Here is a 16380-nt window from a genome sequence, read left to right on the forward strand (position 1 = left end):
CAGCATCTGCAGTTCCTACTATCTCTGATACAATTTTAACCCCACTGCGAAGCCTCGTCTAAGGATGCCTAGCCTGAAGAAGTTACCCTCCTCCCTCCGGATAAACCTCAGGGGATCTCTCTCCCTCTGCAACTCCCTCGTAATCTCTTCGGCCTTGAAACTGCTCGACCATGTCCTGAAGCAAACCAGGTACTACAGCCACCTCACCTTTCTTAGTACCTGCCTACGGAACCAGATCACCCCCAATGGACTACAGTCCACATTGAGGCCTTCCCAATTTGGCCCCAACCGTGACAATGTCTACATTCATAGCATTGAGACCCTTCAGAAGCGTTTCTCCCTGCGATTCCTGAAACACACACTCGCAGCAATGCGCCAGCATCTCCGGGCACTACAATCAAGCCTACCCCAGCTCAGAGCCTCCTTCTCCCAGACCTGCAAAGGACCTCTCCTGTTTTTTATACTTTGTAGGATCCACAACCTGAACTCACAATTCAACTCGGCTTTATTGGACACTAAAAACCGTAAGTACAGTAAACTTACTGGTGCCTACCGCCCAAAACCGGCTTCCTCCACCCCCCAAATCCCCAACCCTACCCAGGACCTTCCCCACAATGTGCCCGCTGCCATTGGCCATGAGGCCACTGTCGGGGAACCCGCAGATGACATCACATCCACCACCGCCAGGTACCCCACTTCCGGGACAGCGAACGCCATCGATGCTGATGCCACCGCCTCCATTTCCGAGACCAACACCACAGACACTGAAGACGCACCTACTGTCACCGCTGCTGTCGCCGCCTACCCCGCTCCGCCCACCGCCAATGCCGCTCCGCCCATCACCGACGCGGATGCAACTCCGCCTACAGCCTACGCCAACGCAACTCCGCCCACAGCCGATGCCGACGTCGCTCCGCCCACAACCTCCACAGCTAGCAGCTCCAGAGGAGACAGCAACACCCAGTCCTGCCGAGTCTTCACCATCCCCCCAGACCTCCCCCTTACTGAGGACGAACGGTCAGTCCTCAATAAAGGGCTCACCTTTGTCCCCCTCCACCCACACATCAACGAATACCGGTCACGTTTGGACATAGAGCAGTTTTTCCGCCGCCTCCGCGCTTACTTCTTTAACCGTGAACCTAACCCTCCCTCTACTGACCCCTTCTCCCGCCTCCAACACACCCCCTCCTCCTGGACACCACCCCAAGGCCTCCTACCCTCCCTCGACCTCTTCATCTGCATTTCTGATGAAGGGTCTAGGCCCAAAACGTCAGCCTTCCTGCTCCTATGATGCTGCTTGGCCTGCTGTGTTCATCCAGCTCTACACCTTGTTATCTCAGATTCTCCAGCATCTGCAGTTCCTACTATCTCTTAGATAAGCAGATGATTGGCATTAATTGATTTATTAATTGACTGAGCAGAAAAGAGGGGAAGAAAATGACCAGGCAGATGCAAAGGAACGGGAGGAACTGGTATGTGGAAAGAGCTGTAAGACTGAGTCATTGATAAACTCTACCCACAAAGAAAGGTGCCTTGGTTTCTGTTCCACAATGGACTTCTATTTGAGTTGAAGTTAATTCGTTTAAGAAGGTGGCCACCTTGTACCTTGTCCTTTCTAGGATCATGTCACATTTACATCCATTGGTCCTCTGTTAGACTCTCAGGTTGCAGCATTGACACCATTCTACCTGCTGAATTCACTCCTCACTCTACTGTGTTGAAGCTGAAACTCTGTATTTTAACTGCAGTCTTCCCCTCCTAAATTAAAGCTTATGTGGAATCATAGTGGCATTGAAAGAGATAATTTGATCCATCAAGTCTGTGCTCGGTCTATGTTGAGCATTCCAATCTGTCCCATTCCCTTGCTGTACTCCTGTAAACTTGCAGGTCTTGTTTTCTCAAACACCAAACCAATTCCGCAAATCCAGAATACATTTCTTCACTTAATCCTGAACCTATTGGGAAATTAGGATGATGAACCGAAACCTCGGGACCCTGTGATTGGTCGTAATAATCTGCAATCGTATCAACGTCCATGCTCTGGGGAGATTAACTTAGATTTGTGATTGATTGCTAAAATACTCTACTTCTGAAAACTCGACATTACAAATAAAAGAACGATGAGCATTTCATCTTGGATTTTAAGCAACGGCCTGAAATTTTCACGTAATCTCCATTATGTGAGCACCTTCACTGTACAGTAATTGAATTCTTAGTTACTTCTGTCTGTGTTTGCTGAACAGCCATGAGGGCTTTTGGCTTTAAGACATCATGGCACAACTTTCTGGCAGTAGAATATTTTTATATTGTTTTATTTTATATATAAGGACATTTTTAAACCATCAGGCTTGTCATGATTACACAGCACACCAGATCACTAATTTTTCTGTTCATTTTTAATGTTTCTGAAAGTTGATGCTTTCAATGAGTCAGGTCCTGGAGACTTATTGAAAATGTCAGAGGCATCTGGATCATCTGGATAGACCTGGCGTCTTAAATCTTCTGTTTCACAGAATCAGAGCAAATCTCTGTAATGACGAGATAATATAAACTTGCCAATTATAAACTTGTGCCCTGATTGTTCCAGGATTTTTGATGTGTTCCTCAACCTTTGTCAAATGAGTGGCCAGTCATCAGTGGACAGCTAACTTTGGACATTTTCACATGAACCTGTTGAGAGATGTTGTTACACACCTCTGGAGCAGATGGGATTTCAACCTGGGCTAACATAGGTATTAGTTATGCCTGGACAGCTCATAAAACTGTGAACATTTTTCATTCCTTCCAAACCCAAAGCCAAGTCCATCTGGAAGGACAAGGGCAGCAGATACATGGGAACATCATAACTTGCAGGTTCTCCTCCAGGCCACACACCATCCTGATTTGGAAATATATCACCATTCCTTTACGGTCACTGGGTCAAAATCTTGGAATTCTCTCCCTGATGGTATTGTAGGTCTACTTACAGCAGGTGAACTGCAGCGGTTCAAGAAGGCAGCTCACCACCACCTTCTCAAGGCCAACTAGGGATGGGCAAGAAATGCTGGTCCAACCAGCAATGTCCAAGTCCCATGTACAAATAAAAAGAATTAAAATGACAACATTTCTCTTGGATTAATATCATTCATCTTTGAGATATGGATATTGTTTGCAAGACTGGCATTTATTGCCCGTTTCTTGTCACTTTTGAGGAGATGGTGATGAACTGTCGTCTTGAACCACTGCAGGTTCTGAAAAATATTTTTCACTGAGGGACATTAGTCTGTGAGAATTTTTTTGCTTAGAGGATAGTGGAGGGTGAGCCATTGAGTTTATTCAAGGAAAGGTAGAGACAAAAACATAGTGTGCTCTAGAAACACAGAAGGTCTGGCAGCTATTGTGGAGGGAAAAGCAGAGTTAATGTTTTAAAGCAGATTCGTATAGGGATGAAAGCTTGATTCATCCTCTCAGCACACAAACCCAAATCTTACTGGTCCAAATCACTTAAAATTTCATAGAAATTTACACCTCAGAAATAGACCATTTTGTCCAGTAGCTCTATGTTGGTCCAGTAGCTCTATACTTGTCCAGTAGTTCTATACCAGTCTAGTTGGTCTGCACTGGTCCAATAACTCTGCACTGTTCCAATAGGTCTATACTGGACTTAATGCTCCATAGGACATAGGAACAGAAGTAGTCCATTTGGCCCATCCAGTCTGCTCCACCATTCAGAGAGTTCATTGCTGACCTGATAATCCTCAATGCCAGTTTGCTGCCCATCCCCCCCATTAACCCTTGATCCCCTTAATGATGAACATTCCGTCTCTTGGCCTTTAATATATTTAATAACTCAGCCTTGACAGCCCTCTGAAGAATTCCACAGATTCTCCACCCTCTGAGAAAAGAAATTACTCTTCATCTCTAAAATGTGTGAGCCCCTACCCCGAGGTAATACCCTTTGATCCTGGACTGTCTGACAAGGGGAAACAAGATCTTTGCATCTACTCTGTCAGGCGCACTGAAAATTTTAAATATTTCATTTTTCTAAACTCCAAGGAGAACAAGTATGTAAGCTCTTCGGGACTGGATGCCCACTCCCACTTTATTTCATCTTTTCTAATCAGCATATTCTTACCTTTCACATTCTTATCTGTTTATCTGTTTCCACTTAAACGTATCCTCTGAAATATATTTATGCTGCTTACCTCTACCATTCAATGTCATAACAAGTTCCCACACACGGCCCTCATGAGTAACACCATTCTCTGGATAAACGTGTTTCTTCCGATTCTTTCTTGGTTTTAATTGTTGACTGTCTTTTTATGTTGTGGCTCTGAGTTATCGATTGTCCTATAAGTTTTGGCAAAGATTTGTAGCTCGGGTTGTGGGTGAGGTTGTTGACTTGCTCGCCGAGCTGGTTCTCGTTCAGACGTTTCGTCACCATGCTAGGTGGCATCAACAGTGGAGCCTCTGAGGAAGTGGTGTTATTCTACTTCGTTTGGAAATAATACTGTCCGGTCCGTTACGGTGAGTAGTGTCATTTCCGTGTACAAACCCAGACAGATCAAAACCAGAAATGACAGTACTCACCAAAATGGACCAGACAGTATAAATTCCAAGTGGAGTAGAATAACATTGCTTCATCAGAGGCTCCACTGTTTATTGTCACCTAGCATGGTGATGAAACGTCAGAACGAGAACAAGCCAGCTCAGCAAGCAAGTCTACAACTTCATTGTCTAATAAATGGAAATATCTTTTCAACGTCTGTCCCACTTAACATGGTCACTGTTTTAACAACTGCCAGTGGGGCACCTCACAGTCTTTTCTTTTCTAGAGAAAGGAGCCTGAGCCTGTTCAGATAAACGTTTCATGCATCCAGCCATAACAATGAGTTTGAACCCGGAACCTCAGGAAAGGTGTTGAGGTCTTGGGGTGGATGCAGATGGGGGTATTTGCTAAAATGGCACCAGGAACATGGGACTTCAATTACAAGAAGAGATTGCAGAAGCTGGGCTGTTCTGTATGGTATTTAGATGTGCCCTGACAATGCTAAGACACACATGATTGTGGGCCACGTGCTGGAAAATGGGATTAAAGCAGTTAGGTTGTTGTTTTTGACTGGCACAGACTCAATGGGCTGAAAGGCTTTCATCTATGCGATAGACCTCTATGACTCTAAAGTTAAGGTGAAATTTAGTAGGGGTGACCTAAATTATGAAGAATTTTGATTGAGTAATTAGGGAGAAAGGTTGCTACCAAAGGATGCGGAATTGAAATATTTGGCAAAAGGGAGAGAGATGAGGGAATTCATTTATTTCCACACAATTGTTATGATGTAGAGTACACTTTCTGAAAGGGTAGGGAGAAAAGTTCATTAAAAATTGCCCAGAAATAGAGTCAGCACAGTGTGGAGCTGGAGGAACACAGCAGGCTAGACAGCATCAGAGGATCAGGAAAGTTGACAATTTGGCTTGGGACCCTTCAGAAGTGGGGTGGGAGCAGGGAGCTGGGAAATAAATAGAGAGAGAGGGATGGGGCTGGGGAAGGTAGGTGGGATGGTGATAGGTGAGTGCAGGTAGAGAGTGGTGGGGATTGGTCAGTGAGATGGGAGGAGCGGATAGGTGGGAGAGAAGATAGACAGGTTGTGTCAGGTCAAGGAGCTGGGGATGAGAGGGAGGGTTGGACATGGGATGAGGCCGGGGTGGGGAGATTTTAAAACTGGTGAATTCCATGTTTAGGCCATCGGGCTGTAGACTCCCGAGGTGGAATATGAGGTGCTGCTTCTCCAGTTTGTGTGTAGTGTCATTGTGACACTGGAGGATGGACATGTCACCCAGGGAGTGGGAGGGGGAGTTAAAATGGCTGGTGACTGGAAGGTGTTGTAGTTTGTCACGTACAGAGCGTAGGTGCTCTACGAAACGGTCCCCGAGTCTACTCTTGGTCTCACTGATGTAGAGGAGGCCTCATGGAGCAAAGGATACAGTAGACCAGGTTGGAGGATGTACAGATAGACTGCATCAAACGTGTCATTCTCCGCTACTTCCGCCACCTACGATCCAACCCCACGACCAAAGAGATATTTCTCTCCCCACACCTATTTGCCTTTCGTAGGGACCGCTGTCTCCATGACTCCCTTGTCTGTTCCACACTCCCCACTAGCCCCACCACCCCCGGCACTTTTCCCTGCAACCGCAGGAAGTGCTACACCTGCCCCCGTACCTCCTCCCTCACCTCCATTCAAGGCACCATACAAACCTTTAATATCCGACTGGGGTTCTTCTATACATCCTCCAACTTGGTCTACTGTATCCATTGCTCCCGATGTGGCCTCCTCTACATCGCTGAGACCAATTGTGGACTTAGAAACTGTTTCGTAGAGCACCTACGCTCTGTACACGACAAACAACACCTTCTGGTCACCAACCATTTTAACTCCCTCTCCCACTCCCTGGGTGACATGTCCATCCTGGGCCTCTTCCAGTGCGACAATGACACTACACACAAACTGGAGGAGCAGCACCTCATATTCCACCTCGGGAGCCTACAGCCCGATGGCCTGAAAATAGAATTAACCAGTTTTAAAATCTCCCCATCCCTGCCTCATCCCATGTCCAACCCTCTCTTTCATCCCCACCTCCTTGACCTGACGTAACCTGTCTATCTTCTCTCCCACCTATCCGCTCCTCCCAACTCACTGAACAATCCCCATCACTCCCTACCTGCACTCATCTATCACTATCCCACCTGCCTTCTCCAGCCCCACCCCTCCCCTCTCCATTTATTTCCCAGCTTCCTTTGCCTTCCCCATTTCTGAAGAAGTGTCCCGACCTGAAACGTCAGCTTTCCTGCTCCTCTGATGCTGCCTGGCCTGCCATGTTCCTCCATCTCCACACTGTGTTATCTCTCACTCCAGCATCTCCGGTTCTTGTTATACCCAGAAATAGGCCCTATTTCGCAGCAGCGCCAAAATTATGAAGCCTAATTGCTAACAGCTGGACAAATTTGAGTCTGGCATTTCCCAGGCTTTTCTGGAGGTAGAAAATGAATTTTGAACTGAAGGCTCTGTTACAAGAACTGAACATTACGGCTACTAAGGAAATCAATGTTGGCAGCGGTCGAAAAGCAATCATTATCTTTGTGCCAGTATCCCAACTGAACTCTTCCGTAGATCCAAGTGTGACCAATGCAAAAGATTGAGAGAAGATTGAGTGATAAACACGTTGTCTTCATCGCACTGAGGAGAATTTTGCCAAAACCAACCAGGAAAAGAGAACAAGCAGAAATGTCTCAGAAGCCATATATTGACGGCCGTATGTGATGCCATTCTCCAAGACCTGGTTTTCCCAAGTGAAATTTGTCAGCAGGAGAATTTGGGGAAAATAGCATGGTGCAAGGCTCATCAAAGTACAGTTGGAAAAGACAACAGAACAATCCATAGAATCCCTACAGTGTGGAAGCAAGCCATTCAGCCCATCAAGTTCACACCACCCTCCAAAAAGCATCCCACCCAGACCTGCCTCGCTAACCTATCCCCGTAACCCTGCATTTCCCATGGCTAACCCACATAGCCTGCACATCCCTGGACACTATATGGACAATTTAGCATGGCCAAATCCCTTTACCTGCACATCTTTGGACTGTGGGATGAAATCGGAGCACCCGGAGGAAACCCACACAGACACGGGGAGAAAGTGCATTTTCCACACAGACAGTTTCCCGAAGGTGGAATCGAACCCAGCTCCCTGGCACTGTGATAGCCACTGAGCCATCCGTTTCAAGTAATGAATGGCTAAGATCTGGAGTGCACTGCTTGAGTGTGTGATGGCATCAAGTTCAATTGAGACATTGGAGAGGGAATGAGATTATTATTATTATTTGAAATTTATTATAATTATTTATTATTAGAATATGCAGGACTATGGGAAGGAGGGGGATTGGCACTAGGACTACTGCTCTTTAAGAGTGGTAACATGGACCTGACAGGCTGAATGGTCTCTCCTGTGCTGTGATTTTGTGCTCGTATTTGAAAGACTTGCAGGACATCAGGAAAAGGGCAACACAGTGGGACTATTAACCAGGTCTTTGGAAAAGCCAGCATAGGCTAGGTGGACCAAAAGACATCATTTCTTGCTGCCTCATTCTAAGACTATACATGATTATTGACCATTCCTTGGAGAGATGGCTCAGTTATGCATAACTCTGCACTTTCTTCTTTCTCCTTTCTGCTTTGAACGAGGATTTAGTTTTATGTTATAATTACTTTGGCATTGGATCGGTTTTCTGTTGAAACCTGACCTTGGATTGTTTCAAAGAACAGAGAAGTTGAAGTAGACTTTTCAGTCTCTCGAGTCTATTCAACCATTTTAACAGATGATGGCTGATCTGTACCTCAAATCCACTGCCTGCCTTTGATCCCGATTCCGTGGCATCTTTACCTAATAAAGGTCTGTCGATCTTAGTCAAGCTGAGAACTATTCCTGACCAGGCGAAGAACTGCTATTTATTACCTCTCTGTAAGTATACAATATATGCAAGCTTTGAAAGCACAACCATAAACACTTTGGCTTTATGCAGAAAAGGTATCAGTCAAGAAGTGAGCAGAATGTCATACTATTTTATCTTCAAAAGAAATGAATGTTGAAATGTAAATGATTGCATACGCTAAAGTTTGGAAAATTAAGAGGGATCTGAGTTTCCTAGAGCATGAATCGTAGGTACAGAAAATGATTAGGAAATCTAATAGAATGTTATCATTTATTGCAATTGGACATTGAATACTTAAAGTAACAAGGTTATCCTTCAGTTATAATGGTGAGACCATGACTCGAGCACTGTGTAGTACTGGTCGCCTAATTTGAAGAAGGATGTAATTACGTTGAAAGTCAGAGAGGGTTAACCTGACTAGGTTAATCTAGAATGGGCATGTTATCCAATGAGGAATGGTCATACAGAGGAAGATGATGGCAGTGTGGTACTGTTGTTAGACTATTAAGAGACCCACGTAATATCCTGGGGACCTGGGTTCAAATCCCACTATGGTAGATGGTGGAATTTGAATTAATTTCCAATTTTAATAAATCTGGAATGAATCTATTGTCAATTATCAGAAAAACCCATCTAGCTCACTAATGTCCTTCAGGGAAGCAAACTGCCATCATAACCTGGACTGGCCTATATGTGACTCCAGACCCACAGCAATGTAGTTGTCTCTTGAATCAGGTTGAGCGATAAATGCTGGCCTAGCCAGAGATGCCCTTATCTCATGAATGAATAAAAAAAAACAAGCTAGGCTGATATCCACTGAAGTTTAGACTTGATTGAAATGTATAAGATACTGAGGGGTCTTGACATGGTTGGTGTGGAGAGGATGTTTCCCCTTATGATAGAATCTAGAACCACAAGGCACTGTTTTAAAGGGAAGCATCACCCATTTAAAACAGAGATGAGGTGAAATCTTTTCTGACAGAGGGTCATGAGTTATTGGAACTTGCCTCCTTAAAAGGAAGTGGAAGCGGATTCTTCAAACATTTCTGAGTCAGTGTTGGCTACATTTTTGGTAAACAAGGGCGTGAAAGGTTAGCAAGGGTAATTGGGAATGTGAATTTAAATGTTCAGAAGGATCTCGTTGTGAGTTGTTGTTGATGTTGACGTAGACCCTGGGGGGTCCAGGGCAGACAAAGGAGTGGGTCAAGGTCAGCTTGGGAGAGTGAATAGCTGACAATGGGTTGTGTGGAAGAGCAGACCGTATGATGGCAAGGCCTGGTGTGTGGGGTTTGGGGGTAAGGACACAAGAGAACATGCTCAGGACCTGAAATTATTGAACTCCATATTAAGTCCAGAACATTGCAGGGTCCCCAAGTGGAAAATGAGGTGTTCTTCCAGCTTGTGCTGAGCTCCACTGGAGCACCTTAGCAAATCTGGGACAGAGATGTTGGCCAGGGAACACGTTTGAAATTGCAGTAAACCTCGCTGGATTTTTTATAGCTTTGCTACATTTCTCTCCGTAACCTATGTCGTTCAGACCTCTATGTGATTGCAGCCAATGTGTAGATAGAGTAAGGGAGCACCATGATTCAATATCCCGTTACATTATGTGCTATTTAGTACATCAGATGTCTACTGTCTGTAACCACTCAGTCATCGTGTCCTTAGAATGTTAAATTTTTTACCTTTTAAGTTTCTCACGTCATTGTCATTCAGATTGTGAGATAGTTATTTATATCTTTCTGCAGAGAGATGTGTCAAAATGGCTAAGCCCTGGAATTTGCTGGTAGAGGTGGGAAAAACTCCCAAACCGAATTGCCGGGAGGAAATCTGACTGACATTTTCCTCAGTTGAATCCTTTGGGGAGTCAGAGTTATTCCAGAAGTTCGCATTGTTCATAGTGAAATCAGAGAATCCCCACAGTGTGGAAGCAGTTCGAGTCCACACCGACCTTCTGAAGAGCATCACTCCCAAACCCATCCCCCTATCCTATCCCCGTAACCCCACATTTCCCATGCCTAATCCACCTAGCCTGCACATCCCTGGACACCATGAGCAATTTCACATGGCACATCTTTGGACTGTAGGAGGAAACCGGAGCACCCACAGGAAACCCACACAGACATGGGGAGAATGTGCAAACTCCACACAGTCGCCCAAGGGTGGAATCAAACCCGGGTCCCTGGTGCTGTGAGGCAGGGTGCAGAGAGGGAGATTAAATGACAAACCTTTTCATGATAAAGTCAAAGGCAGTGGTATGGGCAAGTAAATGTATAGAAGGTTTGAGTGATAAAGAAAGGCTGGATAGGCTCGGACCTTTTTCATTGGAGCGTAGGAGGTTGAGCGGTGACCTTATAGAGGTTTATAAAATCATGAGGGGTATTGATAGGGTTAACAGTAGGTGTCTTTTCCCTGTGGTGGGGGATTTAAAGACTAAGGTCATATTTTTAAGGTTAAGAGGAGAGAGAATTAAAAAAGACATGAGGGGCAAACTTTTTACGCAGAGGGTGGTTCGTGTGTGGACTGAACTTCCTGAGGAAGTGGTGGATGTGTGTACAGTTACAGTGTTTAAAAGACACTTGGGTAAGTACATGAATAGGAAATATTTGGTGGGATATGGGCCAAGCGCAGGCAGCTGGGACTAGTTTAGTTTGGGATCAAAAACGAAGTTGCTGGAAAAGCCCAGCAGGTCTGGCAGCACCTGTGAAGGAAAAATACAAAGTTAACGTTTTGGGTCCGATGACCCTTCCTCAGAACTAGTTTGGGATTATAGACTGGTTGGACCGAAGGGTCTGTTTCCTTGCTGTATGACTCTATGACTCCATAAAGGATGAAAATGTAAGCCCAAGTCTGTACTTCACAGGAACGGAGAAGTCCATTCAGCTCTTGAACCTGTTGTGCCACTTATTTAGGTCATGGCTCGACCGTATCTTAAGTTCCTGATTTGTGACCTTTAACCCTTACATAAAATCATTTTTAGGTTGAAATCTGACCTTTTTGTCCTGAGAAATAACATGCTCAGTTTAAAAGGTTTTGATAGACCCAGTGTCAATAGGTGGCTTCATTTCAATAGTGGGTCTTCCAGGAATTGCTAAAATCATTCGGTGGATTAATCCATCCTAGGAAGTATACCTTGGGGTGGTCATCTCTGACTGCATATATCCCTTAACTACCTTCCCAGTTAAGTAGCCTTTTTCTCCCCAGTCACCAATAGTTTTAGAACGAGGGTTAGGATTGGGGTCGTATTTCTTGGAGCAAAGGAGACTAAGAAGAGATTTCCTACAGGTGAGATGACTATGACAGGTTTGGTTAAGGTCAACCAGGAAAACTGTTCCCTTTAGCTGATGGTACAAGGCAATGGGGCACAGAATTAAGGCTTCATGCAAGAGATGTCAAGGGAATGTGAGGAAGAGCATGTTTTCACAGTGAATGGGAACGACCTACAGTTTGCTGTCCCACAGGGTGAGCTGGAAGCTGAGATCAGGAACGATTTGAAAAGGGAACTGGATGGTCACTTCAGGGAAATAAATTTGAAGACCTAGGGGGTGTAAGCTAGGAAATAGGACAGACTAGATTGGGGAGCCAGCATGGACCTGATGACTGAATGGTCTCATCCTGTACTATGACTCAGATTGTTGCGTTTTGTCAAATGTAGAATTTCAGCTCAAGGCATAATATTTACACAGTTGAGTATAAGTCTGATTGGACTCTATCCACAATGCAGTGATTTTAGTGCTTGGTTCCTGTGGTGTAACAAGCTTCATGTGAATCATGATGATGTAATTAATCACATGTGTTCTTAGCTATGAGCACTCTTCTGGTGCAGTGGAAGTCACCCTACCTCTGGGTTCAAAGCCCAGTTACTCCAGATCTGTGTCATAACATCTCAGAACAGGTTGATTAGGAAATGTTTAACAGTGGTCACAATACTCCCACATCACTGAGAGAAGGCATTGCTCTACATGAGCATGCCAAGAGGGAGCTCATCAATATTACACTGGAGAACTACATTTGATGCCTACTGTGTACAGATGTAAATAAAGGAGTGTTGCATTATAGAAAGAGTTGAAGAGCTGTACTTATGTAGGGAACAGTGTTCATGCAGACACCCACAACGCCTCCAAGTAATTCCAGACCACTGTCTCAAAGTACCGGCAACTGTATTGGCTTCAGGCACAAATGAAAGCAAGTACCATTTCTAAGGATGGCTGCAGTAAATTTGGAGTGTGCGTAACACAGATTCAATGGAATAATAGCAGGACTAATGGGGTTAAACTATGAGAACAGATTGCATAGACCAGCTTATGTTTAGAAGAAAAGATGGTTGAAATGAAGTGTATAGGATGATTAAAGAGTGGATGGTGAGAAATTATTTCCTTTTCTTGAGTCCAGACATGGGACTTAAAACATTTTCTAATCAAGAAAGAGTCACCAGAAACCTACCCAGAAAAAGGCCATTCGGCCCATCGAATCTAACTATTCTAACCCCCTTCCCAGCACTTGGCCCATAGACTTGTACGCTTTGGCCATCTTATAAACACCTCTGGAGCAAGTAGGAATTGAACCTGAGCCTACTGGTCCAGAGGTAGGGACACGGTCACTGATTGACAGTGATGCTACAGAACAAGAGGTGTAACATTAGAATTGAAGCTGATCATTTGGGGTGATGACAGACCATTTTTTTTCTCCCCACAACATGGTGGAAATGTGGAGCCCCTTATTGCAAAAAAAAAAGTGCTGTTGACTTGGCTGAAACTTGTGAGACTTGATTATTTCAGACTGGCGAGGAAACGGTATGAAATCAAAATTAGCTCATGAAGCCACAGAGCCGCAAACTATTTGAAAAGCGGAACTGGTTTGAAGAGTCTGGATGTATGACTCTTTGGTGTCACTAGCATTGGTCTGGTGCAGTATAGTTTAAATCATCTGTCTCACGAAAGTTGTCTTAATCTCTTCTGGGTGATCTTTAGACTTCATGCTGATTGAAGGCTGTAACACCCCTCTGAATAGGTATTGTACCGCCTCATAATTGCCTCCTATTGTTCGTCTGACAACTTACTGATTGATCTTCCACTGCACACAACCGCAGCAATTAAATGGTCAGTTGCAGCTGAGCGCTGTTGTAAATATTTCTGGATTCGATTTGGAGACGGAAAAGATAGGACAGAGTGCCTTCCGATTGCACAAAGCGAGGGAATGAACTGAACGCGTTGCGATCAGGCGAAAACATTGCAAGACGTCCAGCACCTTGCTTTCTGAAGTTTTTTCCAAAGTTGACAAATCAATCAACCGGGCTCTGCTGGAATGGAAAGACCACCGAGTGTGACCACATGGCAGCACTGGGGCTGGAAATGAATGGCTGGCAGCAACTGGCTGAGGAGCCCTGGCCAGTTTGACTCGAAGAGGAGGGAAGGAGGGAAATGAAGAAGCTGAGAGGGCGGGTTGGTGGAGGTGGTGTGTGGGTGGGTGGTGGGGTGGAGGTGGGGGTGTTGGGGCGGTGTGTGGAGGGGGAGGGGGCAGAGATTTTGTGAAGACTCTGCCCTTGGGTGGGCCGACCAGCAGGAAGGAAGGCCGTCTGAAGATGAATAGCGGCACGGGGCTGATATTGGATGGCAGAGAATGTTCTAGAATGGGATTGGCAGCGAATGCAGGCTGTGACACTCTCTAGTTACTCTGCTTGTGTATTAAACATATCTGTGATTGGAGTGGAATTGGAAACTGGGTGATTGATTTTTTTGTTAGATTGGAAATTGAGTGAGATGTGGCCGATTTAATGTCAATATATTGAATAGTTTTAATTGTACAAAAACAAAGTTTCTGGAAAAGCTCAGCAGGTCTGGTAGCATCTGTGCAGGAAAAAACAGAGTTAACGTTTCTGGTCCGGTGACCCTTCCTCTGTTTTAATTGTATTTGTGTTAAGTATTTGATAGAACTCTATGAAACAATTAAAAGGACAAATCAAACTAAGTGAGAACAGTAGAGAAAAATATTTACAAATTGTGTTAAATTGGTAATTAGAAGCAAGAAGCTATTAAGAATGTAAATAAAATATGGGTGTATTTCTCATACACGGCTATTGGATCATCAGCTCATTTTTTCGAAATTGTCTGAGTTTTATGCCAGTCACCTCAACAGAAATTAGAATCACCCCTTCCAGGATTCTGCATGTTCATGCCAAGCAGTGAGATTGGACGTGATGCCACCACTCCCTGCCCCAACACCGCCCCCCAACCCGCTCCCTAGTCCTGGAATTTTCTAGAGGTGGTGGGCTTTGCCAGTGTCTTGCTGTACTTGCAGGAGGAGTCTGGTGTGTGGCCTTACGTTGATGCTTTCCATTGGCAATGCTTGGGTAGGCTGTGACTCCAGACTCTTGAAGTAGTTGGAAACATCTTTACGCTCCATTTAGGAGTTACTAATTCCCATGTCACAGCCACAGTAGATAATAAATACTGTGCAATAATGTTGCCACATGAAACTGGGAGAAATGGAATTGGATTTGATCGATGTTCTCCCCTAAAGACCTTCCGCTGTTTGAAGTACATACATCTGATTAGAATTTCCATTTGATCCACCACCTTATGGATATCATTAGACATGTTTAAGGGAAAGCTCGATAAGTACATGAGCGAGAAAGGAATAGCAGGATATGTTAACAGGACGTGATTAACTGAGGGTGAGGGGAGCTCATGTCGAGCTGAGTAACCTGTTTTGGTGCTGTCAATGATAGTGAAATAGTCACAATAACTAGCAGCGTTTTGCACCTTTTTCTATGGATTCTCCCAGTCGTGTTACAGGAGTGAAGAGGGAGAAAGCTTAAGGAATTTAAGTTGTACCATGGTTGTGAGTATTGAAAGATATGGGCTGTAGTGTAGGGATATTAGAGATGGCTGTTTGCACATATAGAACGTTTCCCATCACGCTCACACATTGATAATTTTTGATGGTCATGATGACCTGGCAACACTTCCCATTGTCAGTGCCAAACGAGGAGGTCACTGAGCATTTTCGGGCTACCCTAGTGGAACTAACTGGCAGGAGAGGGTCTTGTAGCAGAGTGGTAGTAGTATTCCTACCTCTGGACCTGATAGTTAAGATTCAACTGAACAGATTGCACTGAAGTTGTGCCGTAACAGGTTGTTAAAAGTAATTTTTATTTGACATGAAGTAAGAGAGTATTTTACTCCTTGAATACAGGGATGGATCCCAGCATTCCATAGTTTGTGGAGCTAGATATCAGGAATGGATGGCAGTTGGTCAGATTGTTACAAATGTTGAGTCTGCACCAGATATTTTGGTTTGGTCTCGATGACTGCTGTCCTCCCCGACGCCCCTTGTAAGTAGGAGTTTACCTTATTGCCCAATATCTAGTTACGGAGTGATAGAGCACAGAAAGAGGCCACACAGAACAAGGTCTTTCAGCTCCTGTGCCTGTTGCAACCAAATAGCATCACTGCCTTGTTCTTCTTCCATACAGTTACAGATTTCTCTTTCTTAATGCTCAGCACTTCCGAAAATGACTGCTTTTACCAATTTTTCAAGTAATGGATGACACATCATAACATTTCTCCGTGTAAAAAAATATTCTTCACATCTCTTTTCTGGTTCTTTTATCCAATCATCTTCTATCTGTGTTTTAAATTTTCTTTTCCACGGGATGTGGGCGTCGCTGGCTTGGCCAACATTCCATACTCGCCCCTAATTGCCCTTGAGAATATGGTATTGATCTGCTTGCTTGAACCACTGCAGTCCATGTGATATAGGGATACCCACAGTGCTGTCAGGGAAGGCATTCCAGGATTTTCATCGAGAGGCAGTGACAAAATGCCAATGTATTCCCAAATCAGGATGATGAGGGGCTTGGAGGGAAACTTGTAGTGGTGGGTCCTTGTCCCTGGTAGAGATCACCAGCGTGGAAG

The 16380-nt window shown here is 44.6% G+C and overlaps 1 protein-coding gene and 1 pseudogene across 1 annotated transcript in view; both read left to right on the forward strand.

Moving 5' to 3' along the window:
• The window catches only part of LOC109923496 (multiple C2 and transmembrane domain-containing protein 2), a 432499-nt gene that overhangs the window by 232037 nt on the left and 184082 nt on the right, over window positions 1-16380 (forward strand). The gene's annotated exons all lie outside the window — the stretch shown is intronic.
• Window positions 4941-12346, forward strand: LOC109923486 (annotated as a pseudogene).

This window comes from Rhincodon typus, chromosome 33, assembly GCF_021869965.1.
Source record: "Rhincodon typus isolate 14 chromosome 33, sRhiTyp1.1, whole genome shotgun sequence".
NCBI classification, from domain to species: Eukaryota; Metazoa; Chordata; class Chondrichthyes; order Orectolobiformes; family Rhincodontidae; genus Rhincodon; species Rhincodon typus.